General features: G+C 45.1%; 1 protein-coding gene across 2 annotated transcripts in view; it reads left to right on the top strand.

Annotated features, from left to right (window-relative positions):
* The first annotated feature begins 8238 nt into the window (after window positions 1-8238).
* LOC119168181 (uncharacterized) overlaps window positions 8239-26328 on the top strand; it is a 411631-nt gene continuing 393541 nt past the window's right edge. The window contains exon 1 of one of the 2 annotated variants that reach the window (XM_037419584.2): window positions 8239-8527. The gene's annotated coding sequence lies outside the window, so the exon portion shown is untranslated. The remainder of the gene's footprint in view (window positions 8528-26328) is intronic. The other variant, XM_075882494.1, reaches the window with a different exon arrangement.

Genomic DNA, 26328 nt, shown 5'->3' with positions numbered 1-26328 from the left:
ACAATCATTGTCCTTCAAGAGGTTCACAAGAGCAACAAAACTAGCCTTGACGTGACGTCAGGATCATCAGAGGGAGAGCTAAATAAACTGTTATAGTACTTTTCGAACGCCAAAGTAATGTCTCTATTATCTTTTATGAGCACACCGTTAGAGTACAAGTCTGGAATAACTTCAGAAATCGCATGGCGTTGCTCATCAAGTAAAGCTTGGCGCGCCGGTTCCTCAGAATTTAAGGTGCGCTGGTTTCGAGATCTAATACGTGCCCCTGGTATAGCGAGCAGCATCATATCTCTGTAGTTGGCACCTAATATTCTCAATGTCTTTGATGTACTTTCCAGGCATTTCGCATTCCATCCCATAAAGAATGCAAATACTTTAAGAAGTATCTTTTCATCATACTTTCTTTAAAAAGACCTAACAGCCCCAATTTCTAAAGCTATAGCACGGACTTCTTGCTTAAAAAGCTCCCAAGTAGCGAAGATGTGCAAACCAATCGAAAAGGATTGCCTCATTGCCATCTGGACACGATTCATGAATTCCTGGTCACAGAGGAGCTCTGCATTCATTTTCCAAAAGGCCCACTGGGGACGGAATTGTTTATGACAATTTTCACAAATGTTCGCACTAACACCACAATCGTCTGAGAATGATACAGCTTCGGTGCTGCAGGGCATTTTATGAAAGAGGAGTGATGAGGACATGTCAATCCAGTTTTTTTTCTTTATTTGACCCCTGAGCTACACCTGTGCTTTTTAGTTGTTGTCAAACCTGCCTTAGGCATGCTTGATGTCGGGAAAGCAATCGCATTATTACGACTTATAAAGTGTTTTAAAACAGTGAAAGAACAACCAGTTGTGCGATTAGCATAGCGAGTGGGCCGTCCGATGCTCCTACCCATTACAAAAGCTTGTTCTTGTTTCCCTATTAACTGTGGCACATACCCATTACAGCCATAATACCTCATCGTCGTCACCAACTGCATGGACAATTGACACAAGATTCCTTGCAAGTGTTTAGCGGATACCACGCTTCTCAGAAGAATGGCGAAAAACAGCATTGTGAATGCCGGTCTTCTACCCGAAAGTTTATTATTAATAGTTAGTACCAAGTAAGTGTGCTTGCAGTAGTTACCCAATGAGTGTTCTGAAAAGGCTCTGAAACACCTTTTAAATATGGGTCAGGTAAACGTTTGGCATAAGAAGGGAATACATCATCAAATTCAATTTGGGTTTTTGCCAATGGGCCATTTGAAACAATGCTGCGTATGTTATCGTTTGAAGGTTTGAATTTGAGGGCGACGTACAAAGGTTCAATAAAATTGTTCTCGGTTCGGAAAGGAATACGAATCGTAAACTTCTAAATGAAGAAGCGGAAATTTTTAAATATGCTCTAATGATGAGCATGTAGAAACTACAAGCTGTAGAGTGGAGATTCGGGCTTCTTATTATAGCACACTTTTCGCAGTAAATTTCCGAACCTCCAGACAACTTCGAAGGTCCTTTCGTTCTAAGATAACGAGGGGATAATTCTTACATAGTGCCCCCCCCCTCCTGGAACCTAAAACGCAACTAAATTCAAGAATTGGATGAAGATACCTACGGTAAATCCTAATTGAACTGTCCTTGCGTATGCCAGTGGCTGTCAACCAAGTTTACAAATCGTTGCAATAGCGTGAGTTGCCTTAGATATATTATGTTCAATGTGGCTTCGCCAAGTCAGTTTGTCATCATAAAACACCCCTAAATGTTTAACACAGTCATTTTGTCAAATAACTTCTTATCGATATTGAAGGGAAAAGCTAAATGGGAAACTCAAAGGAAAAACAGTGACTGAACTTTTGCTAACATTTAGACCATTTGAATATTTTGAAACCAAAATTATAATGTTGCTAAATATGATTGTAATGTAGATTGCAAAGAATGTATATAGCATGCGGCAGCGAAGAACACAATGTCATCTGCATATACATACACTTGGACATTGTGAAGCGAAACTTAATAAGATAATGATAAAAGAGAGGACCGAATCCTCTGGGCTGACTATATTTTCGAGAACCTCGTTGTGATCAACAAAATTTCTTATCCTTTGGAAATTTGTACACCCAATATACCACGGAAAGCGAGGCCGCGCTTCACGAGCTGTCTCATCACCACACGGCACATACACGCACTCACAAACCCACTGTGCTACCGCACAACACTTTATCGAGGTGTTTGGGTTTCAGTTTCTGTTCCATGCGCTACATATTATCACAAGGCATACACTTTCCCGAAATTAACTAGAGGGGACTCTGGCGCTGCGATTGTTAGCCACCTTGGGATGTCAGGCAGTACAAGGATTTGCCAAGTCTACTTGCTTGCAGGCATCGAATTGCACTTGGGGCTTCGTTTGTTGTTGTGTGTCGGTTTCGTTTAAAAGGAAAGAATGAACCATTTTGCGCTTCGTGATCCTATTTCAAGTGGTAAGCCTAAAAAGTTAAGGTATGGAAGTGTAATTGCTGAACATTTGCTGATTTTTGTTTCGTAACAAAGTTTCGAGCAGCGCGTAGCCAACCGGAGCCAGGAGAACAAAAATGAGAGATATCCACGTGCTACACATCATTCCAATGCTCGCTGAAGTGCCGCGCGCCGCAGCTTCCACACACATGAGCGCCTGAGTTCCATTCGTTTCAGTTTGAGCATTTTCTTCACAGAGTTGCGAAAAAAAAAAAAAACGCAAGGATAAGAGCAAAAAGCTGCTATGTTAGCAGCTCGACGAGGCTCCTACCTCTTTTCACTTGGCATTAGAAAAATCCGCAGAGCACAAAACATGAAAAACAATTTGACGTCGATTTTCAAAACTTCAAGAAATTAGGAAATAAAAAGAAAATGCATCAAAATTACATCAGTTTCAGGTTTACATAAGATAAGCACACCGCAAAGAGAGAAAAACAACAAAAAACAAAGGAACACAGCGTGCGGTCAATCATGAAACAATGCACACGTTGCTAAACGGCTACCAAAGTATTACAAAATGATTATACAACGTGTACAACACTGTGTATGCGAAAAGCACAAGTTTTAATGCACAAGAGAAACACTGACGAGTGAAATATTACATGTTTTACTCGTAAAAAAAGCAACGAAAAAGAAAATGTCAAAGAAAGCAAACATCATAGGATGCCATGTTGCACACGAGCACTATTTCAGGGTGTTTCTTTTACATATAGTACTGTAGCCGGACAACTAGAAGAAGCTAAACTACACGCCGCCATTTTAGATGAGAAGGTTCTTAAGTTGTTATTTATGTATATTAAATATCTCGATGTTTTTTATTTTCAAACATGTTAAAAGAGGCTGGAATACAATGTTCAAGTCTTCTCAAACCGTGATTAGTTCGCGAATAAGGAACGAACCAGGAAGGCCTTTTCCGAATGTCATAATAGGATTGTGTATTTTTTCTGAGGTTACAGGGTTTAAGAAAACAAGCGTTGTTTGATAGCAAGCTTTGTTTGTATTTCATAACAAGGTTGAAACTGTGTATGTGATCGATCGGTAAAATCTTATATTCTCTGACTTGTATGTGCGTCGTATGGTACGTTTGCAATATGACGAATCGCTTTTTTCTGCAGTAAAAATATTTTGTTCCAATTCGCTTTAGAAGGTATCTGCCCACAAACAACGTATTATAGAGTAAAAGTTTAATGTTTGCTGGAAGTATCTGTCGAAGTTTAGAGAGAGCACCACACGTCCTAGCTATATTTCTAGTTACTTTATTAACGTGTTCGTCCCTATTAAGATTTTCATTAAAAATTACTCCTAATGATGAAACTTCTTTGACGACCTCAATTTTTTCGGGCCCGAGATATATATCCAAACCACGACAGACAGCCTTCTGAACCGGTGCGAATACCACAGCTTTGAATTTTTTTGTGTTGATCATTAAATAATTTGCAGTACTCCATATGAAGATGTCGTTAAGAATGTTGTTGGCTGAGTCTACAAGCTTACCTAAATCATTACCATGAAAAAATATACTAATGTCATCTGCATAAATTATGAAGTCCACATATTTGCTGACACTTATTATGTCGTTTATATAAATATTAAAGAGTAGGGGCCCTAATATGCTGCCCTGAGGTACACCTGACGTTATGGTTAGTAGGGAGGATTGGCTGTCATTTATAACGACAGATTGCTTCCTTTGTGATAAAGAAGATTTCAGAAAATCAAGTGGGGTTCTCCGAAAACCATAATGACGCAATTTTGCATAGAGTACTTCGCGGTTAATTCTATCGAACGCTTTGGAATAGTCACTAAAAACACTCAGTGTTAACAGTTTCTTTTCAAATGAGCTAAGTATGAGTTCTTTTTGTGTGAGGAGAGCCAGTTCCGTGGACATGCCCCGTCGGAAGCCAAATTGATGTGGTGATAATTTAGAGTACTTTTCACAAAAAGACATGACACGTTGATATATGATTTTCTCTAGCCCTTTAGATATAACAGGAAGTACCGAGATCGGACGATAATTAGAAAATATATTTCGGTCACCAGATTTGTATAAGACACTAACTCTCGCATGCTTCATTTTTTCTGGGAAAACTCCCGTGGCTAAGCAGATATTAAACAGATGGGTAAGAACAGGTAATTAAAGATCAAGTGCTGCTTTAATAGGTCTAATTTGTAGGTCATCTGTGTTCCGAGCAGTAGCGTTCTTTAGTGACATAAATACAGACAATACTTCTTCAGGAGTTGTGTTTAAAAAATATGCAGTGCTCATGTTTGGCACACCTAGAAAGTCCCTGTAATCACTATTACAGGCACGAGAAGGGTTTGATAAATCGGAGGACGCCAGCGTTGTGAAGTACACGTTAAATTTATTAGCAAGTTCTTGACCTTTTACTATCTTGTTATCTATGTTTAACTCAAGTGCGTTGTCTCGAGAGCAACTTCTATTTAGAAGCTTATTTATTTCTCGCCAAAGCACGTCGCCACGAGTGCTAACCCTCTTGAAGAGAGCTTCATAGTACGCATCCTTAGTTTTTCTCAGTTGCTTCGTTACAAAATTTCTATACCGCTTGAATTCCGAAAGATCGTTATGGTGTCTTGTTTTCACGAATTTCGCGTACAGTAGATTTTTCTTCTTAGTCATTTCCAGACATTCTCGCGTCATCCATTGTTTCCGACCTTTCTTTAGGGTTTCGACAGTTTTATATTTAAAGCACTATTGGTAAGTTTTTCTTAACAGACACATGAATATTTCATACGCCTGATTAGCGTTAACTGATTTATAGACAGGATCCCAACAAATCTGCGCAATTTCACGCCTAAAAGTGTGTAATGTTTTGTTACTAATTTCCTGTATTTTGTATGGTTCTGGAGTTGATACTTTTGCACGATTAAGGTACTCGTTGCGATTTTTAAACATGTATATAGGGTAGTGATCACTAATATCGGCAATAACAGTTCCAGATATGGTTGAATTACTTATGTCATTTGTAGTAAGTAAGTCGATAAGGCTTTCAGTATCTGAAGTGACACGTGTAGGTTCAGTAATAATATTAGCACACGCAAAGGAATCAAGTAGTAGTTGGAAGTTACCAGAGGTTTCAGTTTGCTGTAAAAGGTTTATGTTGCAATCGCCCCCTATGATAATGTGCAACTTGTTAGTGCACGCATACGTAAGCAGATTTTCAAGAAATTGAAAAAAACGCTTCTGTTTTTCCGTCAGGTGGATGATAAACTACCACATATACATACTTGTGACATGATGATAATGCCTCATAGTCTGGTGTAATCACTGAAAAGTCTGAGAGAAGGCTGCAAACTAAATGGTCAGCAATTAGTTGCAAAACACCTCCCCCTCGACGAGACGGCCTGTTTAGAAAGAACGATTTATACGTTGGCAAGCATAGTACCTCGTCAATGCACGTGTACCAAGTTTCAGAAATCATGATGATGTCGAATTTAAATGAGAATTCGTCGAGAAACGTAGTTATATCATCGTGCTTGTTGCGAGCTGAGCGAGCATTTAAGTGCATGATACTGCAATATCCACTAGTGTGAGGTATATTGACATCACGTGGTAATATCGCCATCTTAACAAACGGAAAAAAAGAAAAAAAAGGTCGCGCCGAAAAAGCGAAAAGCGCTAGTCAGATAAGCCTACGGCATGCTAGATGCCCCGCGGCTGCTTGAAGTGGCCGCGTGCATTTTGTGCAAGTCAGCTTCGCATGTGATTTGAACTGCACGAGATGTTTCCGTTTCACGCGCAAATATTTTGCCACCACTTGCCCACGCGAAGCGCCAGTTCATTTCCCGTTTCCGAGCAATCGTCATACCCAGCAATTTTTTCAGTTGGGGACAAAGGTGCTCATTTACGAAAACAGACTGTTTAGTTGTGAAACCCAGTTCTTGAGCTGTGAATCGAGTTCTCCTTGCTTTCTTAACGATGACATCCCTCTTAGCTCGGCGATTGAAAACAACCACGATGTTTTCGTTCAGGGGGGCATCACTGCCTGCTTTGCTACCCCGATCGGGAACAGCGCTTGCATGAGGGCGTACCTCGTTGTTCTTTGCAACAGCTGGGTCTGGTGCCGTGTTACTTTGCGAAGTGGCACTCCTCGCTGGCAAACGGTGGCATATTTCTATGTCTTGTTCACCTATTGGCTCCCCCAAAGTGTCACCAACTTTGGCAAGCAATTGCACAAGGTTTTCACTAGGGACACGTGAGATCCCTTTAATGTCTATATTTTTGTTTCGAGAGTATTGATCCTGAGCAGTTAGGCGCGTGGAATTTTCGTGCACCAACTTTCTCAAACAGTCTATCTCGCATTGCATTGCCACTTGGGACGCCCTGAGAGCAGCGTTTTCCTTTCTAATTTCAGCGCACTCTTGTTTTATATTTTCGTAGTCTTTATTCATGTATTCAAGGCTTTTGTTTAACTTGCTGATTTCTTTCCGAATGTCGCGTTTGAAGTCCGTGAACTCAGTACCCATGATTAAAGGCCAAGTTACAGATTGAATAGTGGACAAAACAAGTACGAACTTTGAAAAATAGGCAACAGAGACAGCGCTAGGATAGCGAATGAACTATACAAAACATGAGGGCAAATGCCTAACCTGGGAAGACAACAGCAATGAGCGTCTCCATCATATGCCGGCCCTGCTGCCAAGTGATCGAGGGAGGCGTTGCCGCTGTCTTTTTGAAGGGCCAGGGGTGGTTGATGTCTCGTGGTATGGTGCCGGGTGCAAAAACGTAGCCGGTCGGTCAGCGCGGCACTCCCGCAAGGCGCTGGATGCAGCACGCTCCGCTATCAACGCCGATAGTCAGCCACGGTACGCCTCGAACACCTGGGAAAACAACAGCAATAAGCGTCTCTGTCGTATGCTGTCCCTGCTGCCAAGTCCAGTGTGCTTATGGTGTTGGGGATGGAATGGTATTGGGGGTGGAAGTGGCTGTTGCCGTTATCAATTGAAGGAATATTTTTATTCGATTCATTCAAATGCGGAAATTGATTACGAATATTAATTTATTGTGCACCTTTACTATACTCATTGATTATTCATTCATCAATTTTACCATCCCTATAATCTAGGCACTACGAAAAAAAAAAAGAAGCGCGAGAAATCCGCGAAAATGCAGGAACTCTACAAGTTACATGATATATTTTTTTTATTCTGGTTTAATATCTTTGTGATATTTCTGTAACAGCTAAAGCTTTGGATAAAACTTTTGACTTGCACTGGTACAACTAGGGGAACTAAGAAAGTTGCACGCAGGCCAACCGCTATTCCCGATTCTTCTAAAAACCGCAGTAATGCGAGCTCAGCGATATTTTGATAAGTCTCGCATGGCGGTAATCATAACACAGGCTCAATATTAAGTGAGAGAAACGTCGTTCGATAATATGGACTCGAAAAGAATACTGTTAACGGGCGATATATTAGTGCGATGAAGTCGACGGACTAAGAGCCAACGAAAACAAAATGATAATGCGATGCGAGAGCGAAAACGCTGTGCGCTAGCGCTAAGCGCAAACCGCGAACAGCAGCTTCACCCGCCCGATCGCTGAACGGCAGTGGAGAGAGAGGAGTGACGAAAGAGAAAAAGGGAGAGATGCGGGCTGTGGAAGGAGAGAGGCCACCTTGAGAGAGGCGCGTTTCGTGCCAGGTTTTCGGCGCAGCGGGGAATGAGTCATCCGCCGTGGTGGCGTAAGCACAAGCTGCCTAACAGGGGGAGGGGGGGGGGGAGTTTGCCATGGCGGCCGCAGAAACGGCAGTAGCCGGTGTTGTGAGAGAGCTCGCTTCCTGCTGGTGCCGCTGCTGGCTTCCTATGGTGGTCCTCGCGATGACATCGGCGATCTCCCGCTAAAGCGCTTCGTGGCGTCGTTGTGTGAAAGAGCGCTAACAAGTGCAAATGTGTGCGTGAAGGTGAAAACAAACCCTGTGTATACACACTGCTTTCGTGTTCGGATGCTCAAGCTCTCCGGTTTCGCTGCGACTGCCGAGCACGGCTGCTCTTGTATGGCCGCTCGTCCGAACACAGGGTGAGTTCTTATTTTGTTTTGCTTTGGTTCTTTGCGCGCGATTATCTATCCAAACCGCTTCGTTCGCGAGTAGTGTAGGTGCTGAGGCTCGTGCGCGCTGCAAACTGAGCGATCCCAGCGATGAGTCAGTTCTGACTGCCGGATAAGAACGAACTGCCGGCGGATCTGACTCATAGCCGAGAGGCGTCCGTTGAACTGGCTCGACATCGCGCCTCCTTTCCGTGTCGTGTGCCAAGACATTTTTCCTCTCTTTATTCGTTTCTTGTCGTGTGTTCGTCGTTCTACAGCGCCCTTGGGTGCCCCAGCGAGGCCTTCCCATCAACAGACGCACCAGCGTTCTTTGTACTGATTGCGTACCAAGTTCGCAACTGCAAAAGAGAAAGAAAATTCGATATACGTGAACGCTTTCTCTTCGCGTGACACCTGCACTTTTTCCATGCTTGGAAGCTATATAGAATATCTATCGCTTTTTTTACGCAAGGCACGGGCATTGCCCCATGAAATATACCATATACCCGACACCTGCCCGTTGCTGCCGTCTGGCAGTTTTCTCCCCACCTTTTGTAAATGTGAAAGGGAAGCGATTTCAAAATTTCTTGTATTGTTTCGTTGTACAAGAGACAGAAGAATACCGGTATTGAAGGCACACTGCCTAACAGACGACCCAACACCCTTCCTACAGCAATCATTAAAGTACCTATGAATATGACTTAAAAAGCAGCTTTCGTGGCACCCAGTTGAAAATTCACAAAAAAAAAAAATGCAGTGGGCAAAACACCTCAAATAAAGATCTGGCATTGCATTAAGCCAGGCGTTGGCTATACAAAACTGCTGGTACCAGAGTTACGGAAGTAGCCGTCACGTTGGAAAAATAAACTATAGGTAGACTGATATAAAACACGGCAAAACACGCTATCGTTATGGTTAATGTAATATAGACAATAGAAATTACTGTTGCCCGAGTGCTATCGTTACCTGCAGCAGTATTCCTATTACACCTATTTCTTCGTAGCAATCGTGCAGTGTTTAAACTTAGAGAGCCTTTTTTTTTTTTTTAACAGGCGCTCTCCACCGTGACGCAATGCGTGCGACAGGCATCAAGATTTTCTTCTTGAGCGGGTTTTTTGTGTTTTTTTAGGAACTGTGTCATGTTTGGGGTGACGACGTGTGCAGCGTGTGGTGGGGTTTGGGGGAAGGGATGGGTGCTCTTTTACAAACGCTGTAGTCGCGGATTGGACCAGTGTCGGTTACATTCGACAACACACCACCCCACGTGTTCTTTTGTAGGTCACACGCCGGTTGGAATTTTCTTTTTTTCACGAGCGTTTCGAATTGGAGTGCTAGGGTGACTCTAGTGCCGACCGACCAGATATTCTATCGAATGGTATTTATTAGAAGAGATCACTCGGTGAAGATGAACCAGTCGTGTTTTGGAATCAATGCACAATCTCGTATTTTTGCCTTCAGTTAAATGCCATGAGTCAATAGAATGTTTTCAATCAATACGCACACTGAACTGATTTCATTGGACATATTTATAAGCCAAAAAATATCCTTCTTTGAGATTACTTATACCTCGGTCACTCGCGGCAACTTAAGTGTGACTACACTTTGAGCGAGTACACTTCGCCGCGAGTGTCATTTGCTTCGCTGCAAAGTACACTTGCCGGCAAGTGCGTTCCCCAACCTCATTTCACTGCGACGGCTGCGATGAAGGGTGTAAGCTCGGTACCAGTGGCTTCTACAGAAAGACGCTATTGCCTAAAGCGGCGCTCTTAATATGTTTAAATCATTGTTTATATGAGAAGCATTTTTTAGCAAACTTCGGCGACATTAAGCGTATCTATCTAGCTGCCTACGACTTTTAGCTCTCCTGGCCGTTTCGAAAATGGTATCAACACCAAACTTGGTATGCCGTAACATGACTGTATGAAGAACATTCTTGACTAGCCATAACATGAAAATCATGACATGGATGTCATGATTTACATTTCATGATCCTGCAGCTCTTGCAGTGGTTTCGTTCACATGACATGTTGCAAAACTGCTATGGTATGACATGACTGCATGGCGAACACAAGTGACAGACCCTAACATGAAAATCATGACATCCGTGTCATGTACCAACATGACTACATGCCAAGATCATGATGCGCTCGCGGCTGTTTAGCTAGCGTCCCATATACCGAATTCGGCATTACGGTACGCGAATGGATGACGAAAGTATGTGACTGGTGCAAACACGATAATCATGAGATCGCTGTCGTGTAACTACATGACTACATGCCACGCTAATGATGCGCTGGCGGCCGTTTCACTAGCTACTTCCAAATTTGGTATTACGGGACGTGAGTGGATGACGAAGGTATGATACTGGTGCAAACATGTTAAACATGAAATGTCTGTCATGTTGCAACATGACTACAGACTACAAGCTTGCGGCCATTTCGCTAGCTTTACATTTACAAAACTCGGCATTACGCGAACGGACGACATAGGTAACTAACTGACACATAAAAACATTATAATCACGACATGCGTGTCATGTAACAGCATGACTACATGCGACTTGTGTGCTTATGCTTTCTGCCTCCGCTGTGGGATTTACCAGGCTTCAATTTCTCCACACCCAGAATTGAAACACTGGTGGGTTTGTGTTTTTTCACAGCTGAGCCAAAGCAAGGTAGTCGCCATGGAGCTGATGAGATTGACAAAAGATAACCTGCTAAACCTGAGTTGGGATCTCGACCTAGAATTTGAGGATGATACGCCTGCATCTAAACTTCGTGAGGTAATTCTCGATAGTAAAAGTAACACCGCTGATTTTGAGCACTTCGGGAATATGTATTTATTGGAACAGGAATGGATAGAGAAACAGAGAATAAAGGAGGAAGAGCACAGGAAGGTGATGCAAGAACTTTCTGAGGAGGAGGAAAGGTTCAAACGCGAGTGTTAAAGACTAGAACGCAGGTAAGATGCGAAGCATAAGAGTGGTCAATCGGTACAGGAAGCACACGAGTAGTGCGAGGAACAGTTGAGTGCGGTGAAAATCGGAGCCGCCGTAAAAGCTAGCACTTACGAGGATAGCAGTAGGTTCACGAATGAACCGAGGTTGACAGCTGCAGAAGAAGCGGCGCTTAGAGGAGAAATCGCCGAAGGCGAGAGTAAATGCTGCGAGGTGCTGTGCCAGGGGAATTCCAGTAAAACGGCTAAGATAGTTGTAGACCACCTGGCACGGACACAAAGTGAGAGTGTGCCTATGCCGGATCTTGCCTGAAGGAGTCCAAGAATATTTCGACCCGCTAGGCAAGAATGCCAGCATTAGGCCAGCACAGTGTAGGCAAGTAGTGCAGCGGGGAGTAGTTGTGGACAGCTCCCAGGTAGTTGAGCCTGGTTCACGTGAGAGTATCGCAAGGGCGAGTCCTGCATGCGGTGTCCAAAAGGATTTCGACCCGCTTGTCAGGGACACCGGGGCGAATTCAAGGGATGAAGTGATAATTGAGATTAGTGAGGACAACGCAGTAGTGGGCAGCTTTCTAGAATGTGAGCTAGCTTCGTCGAAAAAAAAAAAAAACAGCTGCAGTATTACAGGGCGCATTAAGCTGACGGCTAGTATGCAGAGTGAAGGAGAAGATGATTTGTGCACAAATCATTCAGGCTGTGCAGGCAAGAGAGCTAACAAAACGAGCCCGAGTGCTGGCGAGCAGGAGAGACGATTGGAAGGGTCAGAAATGAATCCCAAGAAGAGGCGTAGGTGAAAGCGGCGTCGTAAAGGCACGAGTGCGACAAAGATCACAACCCGCTTGAAGAAAGCAGAACAAGGCATTTGTCATTCGCGCCGAAGTTGGGTTGCATGCGTCCGAGCCGCCGGACGAGAAGAAGAGGAAGGGTGCCTCGGACCCTAGCAGGAAAAAGGAATGGGACGGTTGGCCTCCCGCCATCCTATCCACACGTTTCACGGGACATGCAAGCGCAAGGTCGCTGGCTCGCTGGAAGTAACTGAACGCCGCTGGTTGACAGCGAAAAGCTCGGCAGGGCTCGGAGGCGAAGTGTCTGGGTTTTGTCATTTTCCCTATCCCCTTTCCCCAAAAAAGGCCCACGGGGAGTGACCGCCACGCGTTCGTCTAAAAAATTGAGCAAAAACCATAAGCATTTGAAAATGGTGACCAGTGGACTTGTTTAGTTTGTTTTGAAGTTTAGTTAGACTGTTTAAGTTGGTTTTGCGTTTGCAAAGTGTTTTAAGTATTTCGACTACGGGAGCTAGCGTTTAGATAACAAGTGCTAGGTTTTATTTATATCCTAAACTTTGTATGTTCTAAAAGGACTTGTTTTTGGGCTAGTTGATGCTTACTTGGTGCAGAAGACTGAGGCGCAAAAAACATATCGTGAAGCAGGAAGAGCAGTAGGAAGAGACATACCTTTCCGCACCATCATTAGTGAGCGTGGAACTTGGCAATATCAGGTTAGCAGTTTTTTGCTCAAAGCCCTAAATCTTCTTGAAGTTCATGACCCATTCTTGACGAAAAATTCTGATGAAGTATTTGGGTTTTTCCGAGGAAACCATGAAATAGGCAACCTTTTTTCCGTAGATGTAGGTGACCTTTTTTACTCGGTTCCGCATCCGGAGCTACTTCGGGCAGTTAACGAGTGCATGGAAAATAGTAGCGAAGCCACCTTTGTGTCTAAAATAGAGATGTCGTCCGCTAATTTTGTTACCCTCTTAGAAGCATATCTCAACCACACTTTCGTTTCTTTTGAACATTGCATGTTTTTACACAGGAAGGGCATCTGCATTGGGTCACGGGTAGCACCGATTTTATGTGACGTCTTTTTATCATCCTTTGGCCACGCACTACAAAGTGTTTTTACTTCATCTCATCCAAATGTTCTTAAAGTATTTAGATATGTAGATGATTTTTTAGTTGTTATTGACATTAGATGCCTTTTCCTTTTCCTGTGATGGTTGAGCAGGTTTTGGATGTCTTTAGAGCAAATGCTAAGGGGCTCACGTTCACTAATGAACTTCCGGAAGATAGCTCCTTGCAGTTTTTGGACCTTCACCTGACAATTTCGGCTGGTCACGTTTGCTGTCCGTACGTCCCTCGGAGTAAGAATGAGTTGTTGCCTTACGATTCAGCGCATTCAAAGACTGTGAAACGCGGAATCGCTCTACTTTGCTTAGAGCTGGCGCTACGCAGATCGTGTGAGCATGTTATGCAAGCTAGCTTTATGCGTCAACTTGAAAGACTTTCCAAGGCCGGCTACCCCCAGTCCGTAGTTAGTTCTGTGGTGGAATCCCTGCTGCAGAGGGTGAAAGGCAGAGTGTCTAATGCAAATGCGCACCCGAAGGAGAGAGAGCGGGTTAAGCCTGAGGTGGTCGCGTATACACACCGTGTGAGCCATAACCTAAAGAAGGTGGCTTCCCGTTACGGCGTTCCGGTCGTCTTTTCAGCTCCCAACAAACTTGCTCAATTGTGCCCGCGTATCACATGCGATGAGCAAAGGGGCTGCCAAAAGCAGCACGCAAGACTTTTAGGCGCTGCGCACAAGGCGTGGTATATGGGACTCCCCTATGCTGTGGCAAGTTTTATATTGGTCAAACGGGGCGTTGCATTTATGACAGGCTGAGGGAGCATGCCAACAGTTAAGGCAAAAGTGATCCTGCGCATCTTTCAGCGCACTGTAAAGCCTGCGGATGTGTGCCATTGTTCGGGAAAACGGTGATCCTTGGTAGGAGCAAAAAACAAACAGCTAGAGAGCTCTTGGAAGCCTATTTTATCAAAAAGAAAGGGCCTGATTGTATCAGTGATACATCCAGTGTGTTGTACTCAACAGAAAGGCAGTTTTTGGATAACTTAGTGCCTTGATCATGACGCTCTGTGACGTTTGTTGGCTGTGCACGCATGTGCGGTTTTTTCGTCTTTTCTGTGCGTTTTCTAGACAGTCATTAAACAGTTGGTAGTTGGCGCTGTTCTGTCTTCTCTCCTGCTCTTCCTGTTTTACGATGTGTTTTTTGCGCATCAGTCTTCTGCACTTTGTATGCTCTGTTTGAAAGGTAAGCGCTGTGCGGTTATCGACATGCCTAGAAGCGTTTGTCCAGTAAGAGTGACGTTAGAACGGAGTGAGTGAGCGCGGAGACGCAAGGATATTCATTGCAAGTTTTTCAGGGTGCATGCGGAAGTTTTTATGTTGTTATTTTTGTTTGTGTCGCATGTTTCTGGTGTGGGCTAGAGTAAGAGTGTTAGTTCAGGAGGCTGCGTGTATGTTTTAGAACAGTGGTAACCGCAAGGAAAAGTTGATTAGTATCTCATCCACGCAGTAGCGCTATAGTGTGCGTTTGCGGACGTGTAATGTGGATGTTCCTAATGCTTGTGCAGCATGACAGTTATATCCTTGTCAGCTCGAAGGAAACTGATGACTAGTTTTAGTTACACAAAAGTTTGGGGACCAAAGGATAGCGTGAAGCCAAAGACTTTTGTTTATGAGTAGGAGGTCTGGTTAACGTACAGCGGATTACTGACTCTGGTACACAAGTATGCCATGGAGAGCGCATCGATTGGGAGTTTATTTTCTTAGAAGCAGTTTAAAGGGAAGATTATTCTCCATTCTCGAATCGAGATTAGGGAGCTTCTGCGAACGCTCAGTGAAACGTTTGATGGAAGCTTTGCGCTTTAGTTTTACTGTTTAAGAAATGTTCTCTTGACATCGTTTTTTGGACTCGATGTGTTTCAGTGCGGGCAGAGCGCTCTCCCCTGCCTGTGGTTGTGTGTATTTCTGTGAAATCCCAGGGAGGAAAAGCCCATGGATCATTGGAGATTGCCGTAATACGTCATCGGCAGTGGCGTAGATGACGCCACCAAACAACAACGCTTCGGGCAACCTGTACGGCTGGTCACCCTCAGGTCGCTAGTTTCCCGCCGGTGAATGAGCTGTAGCGTTTGGCGGGCCACCCTTTTGCCGCGGCCGCCAGAATGGAAGAAAGGCAGCCGCCTCATTTTGCGGAGATAAGTAGCAGCGCCAAGACGCCCTGCTGTATCAACGTGCTGGGCGCCGCGCGGCTGAAATCACTCACCGCTGTCCTTCGCGTCAGCGCAGAGATGCGACACGTGGCGTTTTCGTGCCCTGGTAAAAGCCGCAATAACTGTCAGTTCAAGCGCATGAATAAACAGAAAGGAAAAGCGCTTTCTCGCAACTAAGCTGTTTATTAGAAAGGGCAGAATATATATACAGGCAATTAAAAAAATTCGTTCGTGCGCCTAAACTGACAGTTATACCATGCATATCCAACTAGCCCAACTTTCGATTCTGTTGAAAAGCCACAATGCCGAGCTTTCGCCGATTACGAACGTCGGACCATCACTCTATGCGTCTCTGACTGATGCGCCGCCGACGCTCAAATCAGCACCAGATGTCCAGGCATGGCCCCTCGGAGGCGCCTAGACCGCGACTGCTGTTCGACAAAGCATGGGTGGTCGGCTCGAGCGGCGAGATGATTGACTCGTTTCACCCCGCTCAAGCAAGAATCGTCGGAGGAGGCAGCATCGCCGGGACCACACACGTGTTCGGTTTGTGCATTTGTGTATGTGTATGTTGGGGCGGTGCCGGCATAAAGACACTCGTGTGTGCTGCGGAACATGTTATTGGACAGCGCCGTCTCGACCTATTACCCGATCTAGGGATCTGGGGAGATGTGACTGTATTTAATCAGCCCTCGCGGGCTGCTTAGAGTGGTTCACGGAGCTTGTTCAATACATAGTGTTCATGTGATGTCACTTCCGCCGATGTCGCCATCTCCCGCCATGCCCGGGTACCTCGCTGGGTACCTACAGCAGTTTGCGTGCTGCAGCGCGGTTTGTTGAGGGCTCGTCATCTGTTGCTGTGCGCGATGTTTGAAGAAAAGCCGTGTGATTTTTTTTCGTTGTCATGCTTTAACGAGCTCATCGGGTCAAGAAGGCCTCGCTTGTTCACTCGATACAAGACCGGAAAATCAAAACGTGTGACACGTACACCAGCCACCGCGTACACCGGCTGCCCGCCACGATCTACGAGGGCCCATTATCTCGCTTTCACTACCAATTGCGTGGTCTAAGAACAAGTGAAAGTTCAAAGTCTCTCGAGCTGCAATTTTAAAAGTGGATGAGCGAAGCGCACAGCTCCCATGGAAAACGAGTCATCGTGCAGAGCTAGGCAAGTTTACAGGAGATATATTATTAATACCAGTTTTAGTATGTTGCTGCGGCCCACACCACCAAAGTAGCAACGCGGCTCCCCGAGTGTTTTAAACAGTGATGATGTTGAGCGTCTTTGATTGGAATTCGTAGGAACAGCCAAGGAATATATTACGCAAGGTAGAGACTTCGCGTGGTGCGTGCTGCCCTGATGCCAGTCACTTTTTTGGCGTATGTTATGACTCATTTTTTACCTTGTATATTACTTTTGTTGTTGTGCGCTAATATACAGTATTGTTCCTGAAAATGATGCAGACTGTTTTACAGAATCAATCGACCAATTAAAAAAAAAATCCTGACCCCCCAACTTGAACCTATCGGCTATACTTCAAATCGCGAGTGAACGAATAGTGTTTCACATCTATTTTCACACTTTGTTTGAATGCAATACCCGAATTCCCGTGATTGCCTTCGCAATTTTAACCGCCTCCCTGACACGTTGATTGTTCACGCAGCGGTCGCGGACAGGTTTGTATATACAGTACTTATCTCTGTTTGCAGGTACGTGCTTCGGGTGTAACTTCATTACTTACTCGCAATGAAGTTACACCTGAAGACGCAAATATCACCGGTTCTTCAAGTCGTTTTTGTTAATCTGTGCCAGCCAAACATGCCGGTGCTTTTTGGCAAATCACAATGTGCGTTCTCAATTTTAGGTAATAACTTTCGGCAAGGAGAACACCCGGACGCTCTGCTCGCTCTTCGTAGACTGTTACATCAACGTGCCTCACCAGCGGCTAATAATTGCTCCAACTTGCATCGTAAGGCAAAACTAAACGGGCGCATGCACGAGGAAACACACACGGCAGTGGTCGGCCACGGAGTCAGAAGGTATACCCAGGCATGTCGGTGGCGCATTTCGGAAGTGACGAATCGGCGCTGCGTGACGCACGAGCACGATATGTATAGAGAGCCTTTTTCTATGCAGAGCTTTCAATGTAGAGCTTCGGGTCAGAGAGCCTGTGCCATGTAAGTAATATAAATAAACCCTCTCTACGAAGTTCTACCTCCTCCTGCTTCGACATCTTGATCCCGGGTCACCGGTGCCGCAAAACCCGGTCGCAACATCACTTAAAGAGAACAGAAAAATGGAATGACACGGAGGTAATTAGGCTTGAGTTGCCGTGTGCAATTTTAACATTGGGCAAGATTTATGCCGACACACCCGTAATCGCCCCGATGGACCCAAAATAAAGTTTTTCCATGCCATACCATACACGCGTAATCTTATATTTGGGTTTGCTTGAAAAGAAACCATGTTGTAAGATAATTAGCGCAACCTCGGCTTTCGCAATCACTCACACAATCAAGTAATACACACATCATACAGCGCTCATTACAACTGTTTATTGCACCGAAAAGACCTTCTTATGTACGTGCAACAGAGTGCGCAAACCTAACAAAGAACTAAGCCGCGCATGCCTTTAACAATAGCGCAACCGCAACCGCGTCAGGCACTCGCGATGACTAGAGCACCACAACACAAAAAAAGTAAGAAAAATACGAAAAGCAGAAAACACCAGTTATAAATCCTTGCGTCGAGAAAAGATATTTCCTGTTCATGTATCATCAAAGACGGCTCGCTAACACAGATGTCCTTATTTTTGCTTATAAAATACGCTTCCAACAGCAAACGTGCAGATAAATGTAGCTTCTTCCGAGAACCTGCGTGTCTGTGAACCGCGGTTCTCACCCACATGCGGCGGTATGTGCCACAAGATGTGCGTACTTATCCTCGTTTCTCTTAATTTTTAGCGCATGCTCCCTAAGCCGGTCATTTAGGCATCTCTCGGTTATGCCGATGTACACATTTCCACAGGATAAAGGCATCGAGTTTACAACTCCCATGGAACATTTGAAGAAGGCTTTCTTATGTTTTTTCCGGCAACCGCGTCTCTCGCCATTGCAAATGCGCGGACACAACTTGGCTAGCTTATCTGGAGCCGTAAAGACCACAGCGACACCATGCCTAGCAGCGACCTTCTTAAGGTTATGGGAGAGCTTGTGCAAGTACTTCAGCACTTGTGGCTTGGAACCCAATGGATCCCGAGCAGCTTCATCCCTTTTTGTTCCACGTTTCATCTTCTGCAGTAGTGACTCGACGACCATGTTTATGACCGACGAAGGGAAGCCCGCCGCCGTTAATCGGCTGATCTGGTCATAAAAACTAGCACGCATGTGGTGTGGACACGACTTAGTCGACGAATATTCTAGGCAAAGTGAAGCAATCACTCTTTTAACTATTTTAGAGTGCGCAGAATCTACGGCAACAGCCCCTTTTTCACACGAGGATTGTAATACCAACAAAAGTGCTCACTGTCCCACAGTAGCTTGAGGTCTAAAAACTGAAGACAAGTCTCTGTGGGTACCTCGGTAGTGAATCTAAGTACACGTCTATGCTTTTTGAAAACGCTTAACACTTCCTCACAATAAATACGCTCTACTTCATATAAGGCATTCTCACTACACACACTTGTCGAGGTACAGCCAGACTCTTGAAAATTTGAAATGTTATCGGGGGGGGGGGGAGGGTGTATAGGGCGCCAGTTTTTGTGAAAGAATTAAGAAGTCGTCAACATTTCTAAAAATCTTTAAAACCTTCCCACCACTTAAAAAGTTATCCAATCTCCTATCTACGTCACCTAAAAAAATATCGCACAGAACTGGGGTGACACAGAACCCTGTACAGATTCCTTGTCGTTGTAGATAGGGCTTGTCGTCAAAGGTAATAAATGTGACGTTAAGATAAAATTCTAGAAGCGCTAAAAAGTCCTCAACAGAAATGCCCGCATCCTTCATAAGAGAAACGTCACCGTTATCTTCTATGCACTTTTGGACAGAGGCTAAAAGCTTATTGTGAGGAACAGAATAGAACAAGTCTTCAACATCTACTGAAAAAGCATGAGAAATCTGCTGGTTAGACCGAATGAAATCACAAACATCTCCGTAGCTCTTGGTGCGGAAAGGATTATTCACATAAAGAGTCTTTAGTTTGCTTAAAAGGAACTTACTTATGTCCCCCTGCCGTGAACCCCTTTCACTAGCGATGGTTCTAAAAGGATTGTCCACTTTGTGGGTTTTCGCGGAAAAAAACACATTCAAGCATTCAAGTTGATGCTTTTGCTGCTTGCTAGCAAATGGATGGATGGATGGATGGATGGATGGATGGATGGATGGATGGATGGATGGATGGATGGATGGATGGATGGATGGATGGATGGACGGACGGATGGATGGATGGATGGATGGATGGATGGATGGATGGATGGATGGATGGATGGATGGATGGATGGATGGATGGATGGATGGATGGATATAATAAACATTTTTGGGTAGTAGGTTGGCTTTCGCTATATACTATATTTTGTCATTTTCCGTGATGGACGGCATCTGCTAAGGTATTGCGAATAATTTTGCGCCAATTGTTCATACAGTGGCTGACGACGATGAGGAATTATGCCTGAAGTGATTGATTTATATGTGGGGTTTAACGTTTCAAAACCACCATATGATTATGAGAGACGCCGTAGTGGAGGGCTACGGAAATTTCGATCACCTGGGGTTCTTTAACGTGCACCCAAGTCTGAGCACACGGGCCTACAACATTTCTGCCTCCATCGGAAATGCAGCCGCCGCAGTCGGGATGCGAACCCGCCTGAAGCGGGTATGTGCCACAGTTAATAGGGAAACAAGAACAAGCTTTTGTAATGAGCTGGAGCGTATGACGACCCACTCGTTAGGCTATTCGCATTGTTTGTCGCCTGGTTGTTCTTTTGCTGTTCTAAAACGCTTTATTGCTCATGTTAATGCGATTTCTTTCCCGACATCAAGCCTGCCTAAAGCAAGCTTGCGAACAAGTCTCAAGCACCGGCCTGGATCAGTGGTAGAATACTGGGCTGGCACGCAGCGGACCCAGACTCGAACCACACCGTGTCCTTGGAGCTACTTTTATTTTTAATTTCTTGCAAAGAGGTTATGGACACCGGCGGCGGAGAACTACGGCTCTGCGCGTGAACCGAGTAGTGATCTTGTAACAGCTTTCACTGTGAAAAAAAAAAAAATTGCCAGATCCCACATACTTCGAGAATCGATGTTCCAAAACATGCAGAGGGAAGGCGACTGTGTTGTCAATTTTTTATTGGGCGAGACGTTACGAAATGAAGCCTAAGTTATGTACAAATGTAGAGACGTATTTAACAGTGTGTCATGTTTTTTTTAAGTGGGCAGATGAGGTTAGGCGACACGAGCTTGCAATGAAACCTTGCATGGGAGAATGCCGCTGCAGCGAGCACATGTCACTTTCAACCACTTTTCACCCTTAATGCAAGCAAAGCACCCTCTTGCGAAACCAAAATTTGTGTAGTCACTCCTTAAAGGGTGATGTTCTTGATGAAACACCTTTTAGGAGTTGAGAGTTATCGGAACATCAATGGCTCAATCAGCAGTGTGCCAGGTGATGTCTCGCTCATTAACAAGTCGTAGAAGTTTAGTTTGAAATATACGTCTCATTTGGGGCTATCTACAAGCATACCACAGATTGACTATCTTCGTGATCTTCAGTGTTGATTTATATGGAACAGTTATATCCACACCGGCGCTGAACGGTGGTGAGGCTGGGGCTATATACCAGAGGGCCGCCTTGAGAGTGTATATATAGCGCGACCGCTCCGTTCTTCGAGTATCTTATCTCTGTTGTGCGTACAATTTATTGCGTGCGTGTATACCTTTTATGCCGTTTCCCCTAAGTGGTATGTTTTATTTTTCACGTGTTTTCATTAGCAATGGTAATAAGGCCATTGGTATGAGTGTTGTGATGCGTAAAAATTCAATTTTCCTCGCGTGTGAGGCACGACGATAACTGGGGGACGCTTGAGCTTCGCCTCCAAGAGTAGGTGGTGAATTGAATTCTGAACTGCTAGACTCAAGATATAAGGACTGCGTAATGAAGAAAAAAACATGAACGGCTGATAAGAAGATGCACCCACTGCAGAATATTGCACATTAGTTTTTGTCATGCATATTCATTCATTCATTCATTCATTCATTCATTCATTCATTCATTCATTCATTCATTCATTCATTTTATTACCTCAAAGGTCCCGGTTGGGATATTACATGAGGGAGTGGGTATTACAAAGGCTAACAATATAATGGTAGTTATGATGGGATAGTTTCGATGAGCCGTTCAAATGCTTGGGTGTCGATGATGGTGGTGACTTCGGTGGGCAGGTCATTCCAGTCTTGGGCTGTGCGCAGGAAAAACGATTGCTGAAAGGTCACAGTATGGGCTTGTGGTGGATATACTGCGTTACAGTGACTGATGCGGGAAATGCGGTGGGCTCTTCTGATGTATGGGTTATCTAAAGGCAAAGAATGGAAGAATTTATGATAAAGGTTAAGACGTGCGATTTTGCGGCGCTTAGCCAGATCGGATAAGTTAATCTCTGTTTTTAGTGCCGAGATGCTTGAAGTGTATGAATAGTTAGACAGTATAAACCGTGCCGCACGGTTCTGGACAGATTCGAGGGCGTAAGTGAGGTTATTGTGGTGAGGGTCAAAAATCACGTTAGCATATTCTAGCTTTGGCCGGACAAAGGTTTCGAAGGCAACTATTTAATAGAAGGAGGAGCGAGCGAAAGGTTACGGCGTATATACCCTAGAGTACGATTAGCAGATTGATTATGTGGTTAATATGACAGGTCCAAGTTAGGTCACGCGAGATGTACACACCAAGATATTTAAATGAATCGACTGTAGTAATCTGGTTGTTATTGATGCTGTAGTTATAAACAACGTGATGTTGACGACGGTGAATGGACATTAACACAGTTTTAGTTACATTCAAGGACATGAGCCAAGTGTTACACCAGTTTTGTATGCGGGTGAGGTCACATTGTAGTATGAAATGATCAGAGGGGTTATTAATTGCGCGGTAAACAACACAATCATCTGCGAATAGACGGATGTGAGAAGAAATATTACAGGGGAGGTCATTAATGTATATCAAGAAGATGAGGGGACCAAGTACGGTACCTTGCGGTACGCCTGAAAGAACGGGTGTTAGAGATGAAGAGCGTGAGTTAGCATAAACAAATTGCTGACGGTTGGTTAAGAATACTCGTATCCAGTTTAAAACACAGGGGTGGATGTTAAGACGGGATAATTTTAATAAAAGACGACCATGGGGGACCTTGTCGAATGCCTTTTCGAAGTCTAAGAATATTGTGTCAGTTGGAATGTTACGGTCTAGGTTTACGTGTAGACCATGCAGAAAAAGAGCAAGTTGAGTGTCACAGGAGTAATGTTTGCGAAAACCATGCTGACTTGGGTGAAAGAAATTTACAGATGTTAAGAAGTTAGCAGTATGCGAGTATATGATATGCTCCATTACTTTACAAGAGACGCTTGTTATAGAAATCGGACGGTAGGTACTCGGCGATGCTCGGCTTCCTTTCTTGAAAACCGGGATGACCTTGCCCACCTGCCAGTCATGTGAAACTGAACCGCTGTCGAGTGATTCCTGAAATATGAGCGACAAAAACGGGCTACACACATGTTTAGTATTTTTTAGCACTTTAGCATTGATGCCGTGTACTGCCGTGGATGATGAGTTATTCAATGATTCAATGATTTTGACTATGCCGCATGAATCAAATGTGATGTTTTGCATCAGCGGATATGCGGAAAACGGAAGATCGGGTAAGCTGTAGGGTGGCTCATTAGTAAAAACAGAACTAAATACTGTGTTAAGAGAATCAGCATTTTCATTCTCAGGAATAGGAAGGCCAAAGCTATTATTAGGTGAAATCTCACTACATTGAGAGGGATTAATTGTTTTCCAAAATCGCTTCGGGTTATTTTGCAGCATAGCTGGTAGGGTGTTAGAATAGAACTTGTGCTTAGTTTCGATAGTTAGTTTAAAATATTCTTTCTCCACTGCGTAATAATTCTGCCATGTCGAAGCACAGTTAGCTCGTTTGGCAGCTCGAAATAGGCGTTTTTTCTTATTATTTAGTCGTTTGAGGGTGTCACGGGGTCGTGACGTGGCCGAAGACAGGAGACTTCGTGTTGGGATTTAACTGTTTATTTGGACGAACCTGTGCCCAGTAAACGGAAAGTTCAATTACAGCAGCAGTCTTGCACAGATAGCAGTCTCGGACTGATAGCGGCTAACGGAGCGTCGGCCTTCGTTCAACAACTGACAAGCGACGAAGCGCGTCGGCATTTATACTCTTGCCATCGAATGTTCTAGCGTTATCGCTGGCGGTGGCGTAGGTTTCAGAACAATCTGTACCGTTCGCACAGTGGGCGTGATCTTATCGAAATGATCTACTACAGTCCGGAACCTTCTCGAAAACTGCAGGCGCGGTTTGCGCTGAAAATCGTGTGGTGTTTTGGGACGATAACGAAAACTTGGGAAATGGAACGTGGCATTGCCCCCCTCTGAAAAAAGGCATCGTCCCGATGCTTTAACTAAAAATGAAGGTACAATAATAATGCAAGAAAGTACAATGAATAAATTACGATGAAACAATAATACAAAAAACACTGCTTCAGTTTGTTAACGCGCATGAAACGGCTTGAGGCGCGCGACATGCACGACTTCAGGTCGCGATCGGCGTCGTTGAGAGTTCGTGATGCCGTCGGGGACAACCTCGTAATCAAGTGGGCCGAGACGTCGAACCACCCTGTACGGTCCGAAGTAGCGTCGCAGAAGCTTTTCACTTAGTCCACGTCGGCGTATCGGCGTCCACACCCAAAACACGTTCACCGGGCTGGTATTCCACGAAGCGTCGTTGAAGGTTGTAACGATGGCTGTCTGTCGTCTGTTGATTCTTGATACGGAGACGCGCAAGTTGTCGGGCTTCTTCGGCACGTTGAAGGTACTCGCTCACATCGAGGCTTTCTTCGTCGGTGACGTTGGGTAACATGGCATCGAGCGTCGTTGCCGGGCTCCTTCCGTAGACCAATTTGTGTGAAGATATCTGCGTCGTCTCCTGCACCGCCGTGTTGTATGCGAAGGTCACATACGGAAGAATGGCGTCCCACGTCTTGTGTTCGACATCGACGTACATTGACAGCATGTCGGCGATCGTCTTGTTAAGCCGCTCGGTGAGGCCGTTGGTCTGTGGGTGGTACGCTGTCGTCCGGCGGTGGTTTGTTTGGCTGTATGCCAAGATCGCCTGAGTTAAGTCGGCAGTGAATGTCGTTCCTCTGTCGGTGATAAGGACCTCCGGGGCGCCGTGACGTAGGACGATATTTTCGACGAAGAACTTAGCTACCTCGGATGCACTGCCTTTCGGCAGGGCTTTTGTCTCGGCGTAGCGGGTGAGGTAGTCGGTAGCTACCACGATCCACTTGTTTCCGAAAGCCGACGTCGGCAATGGCCCTAGTAGGTCCATACCAATCTGCTGGAAAGGTCGGCAAGGTGGATCAATTGGCTGCAGAAGTCCCGCTGGCCTTGTCGGCGGTGTCTTTTGTCGCTGACAGTCCCGGCATGTCCTCACATAACGAGTGACGTCGGTGGTAAGACGTGGCCAGTAGTACCTTTCTTGTATCCTCGCGAGCGTGCCAGAAACACCGAGGTGCCCTGCCGTCGGATCATCGTGCAGGGCCTGCAGGAGTTCTGGTCGCAGAGCTGAAGGCACCACAAGTGGGTACTTAGCTCGAAGCGGTGAAAAGTTTTTCTTTTGTAGAAGACCGTTTCGTAGGAAGAACGACGCAAGTGCGCGCTTGAATACCTTCGGGACTTCGGCGGTCCTGCCTTCGAGGTATTCTATTAGGGCCTTAAGTTCCGGGTCGGCCCGCTGTCGTTCAGCGAAGTCGTCTGTAGTTATCGTTCCCAAGAAGTAGTCGTCATCCGGGTCGTCGGGTAGCGGTTGGTCGAGAGGCGCACGAGAGAGACAGTCGGCGTCGGAGTGTTTTTTGCTGGACTTGTAAATGATGGTAATGTCATATTCTTGAAGTCTCAGGCTCCATCGTGCGAGGCGACCTGAAGGGTCCTTCAAGGTGGCTAGCCAACACAAGGCGTGGTGGTCGCTCACAACTTTGAAGGGCCTGTCGTAGAGGTAGGGGCGAAATTTCGACGTAGCCCAGATAATGGCGAGGCACTCCTTTTCTGTTGTGGAATAATTTGCTTCTGCTTTGGATAGCGATTGGCTGGCGTAACTAATAACCCTTTCAAGTCCGTCAGCCCTCTGCACAAGAACGGCGCCGAGACCTACGCTGCTTGCGTCGGTGTGTATTTCTGTCGAAATGAGCAAGAATCGAATTCGTCGAAATGAGCAAGTAACGGAGGCGTTTGGAGGCGATGTTTAAGCTCCTGAAAAGCGTGTTCCTGCGGCGTTTCCCACTTGAACTCCACGTCGGCCTCGGTAAGGTTAGTGAGAGGATCGGCGATGCGGGCGAAGTTTTTCATGAACCGCCTATAATAGGCGCACAGGCCCAGGAATCGGCGCACCGCCTTCTTATCAGTGGGCGGCTGGCAGTCGGCGATGGCGGCTGTTTTCCGTGGATCGGGACGAACTCCAGACTTGCTAATAACGTGCCCCAGAAACAAAAGCTCCTCTTACG

The sequence above is a fragment of the Rhipicephalus microplus genome, unplaced genomic scaffold (genome assembly GCF_043290135.1).
Source record: "Rhipicephalus microplus isolate Deutch F79 unplaced genomic scaffold, USDA_Rmic scaffold_12, whole genome shotgun sequence".
NCBI classification, from domain to species: Eukaryota; Metazoa; Arthropoda; class Arachnida; order Ixodida; family Ixodidae; genus Rhipicephalus; species Rhipicephalus microplus.
The sequence above is the reverse complement of the archived record's forward strand: the minus strand, read 5'-3'. Positions and strand labels throughout refer to the sequence as shown.